The following is a 421-nucleotide window of genomic DNA, read 5'->3' as shown; positions in this document are numbered from 1 at the left end:
TTGGCCTGTTTTTGGTCCGTTCTTGCATGGCGCGGTGACCGTCGTGAGCGGAGCAAAACGTCAGCCATCTCAGCACCCTGGAACCCCCCGGGTGGCACAGGGCTGGATGGGGCTTTCGTATAGCAGGGACGGTGCTGCCTCACGCTTCGCTCGCTGTTCGCCGCTCGCCGCTCGCTCGCGCAGCCAAAAATGACCAGTTTTGGCCCGTTTTTGGGCTGTTTTGGCCTGTTTATGGTCCGTTCTTGCGTGGTGCGGTGACCGTCGTGAGCGGAGCAAAACGTCAGCCATCTCAGCACCCTGGAACCCCCCGGGTGGCACAGGGCTGGATGGGGCTTTCGTATATAGCAGGGACGGTGCTGCCTCTCGCTTCGCTCGCTGTCCGCCGCTCGCCGCTCGCTCGCGCAGCCAAAAATGGCCAGTT

The sequence above is a fragment of the Musa acuminata genome, unplaced genomic scaffold (assembly GCF_036884655.1).
Source record: "Musa acuminata AAA Group cultivar baxijiao unplaced genomic scaffold, Cavendish_Baxijiao_AAA HiC_scaffold_1030, whole genome shotgun sequence".
Classification (NCBI taxonomy): domain Eukaryota; kingdom Viridiplantae; phylum Streptophyta; class Magnoliopsida; order Zingiberales; family Musaceae; genus Musa; species Musa acuminata.
The sequence above is the reverse complement of the archived record's forward strand: the minus strand, read 5'-3'. Positions refer to the sequence as shown.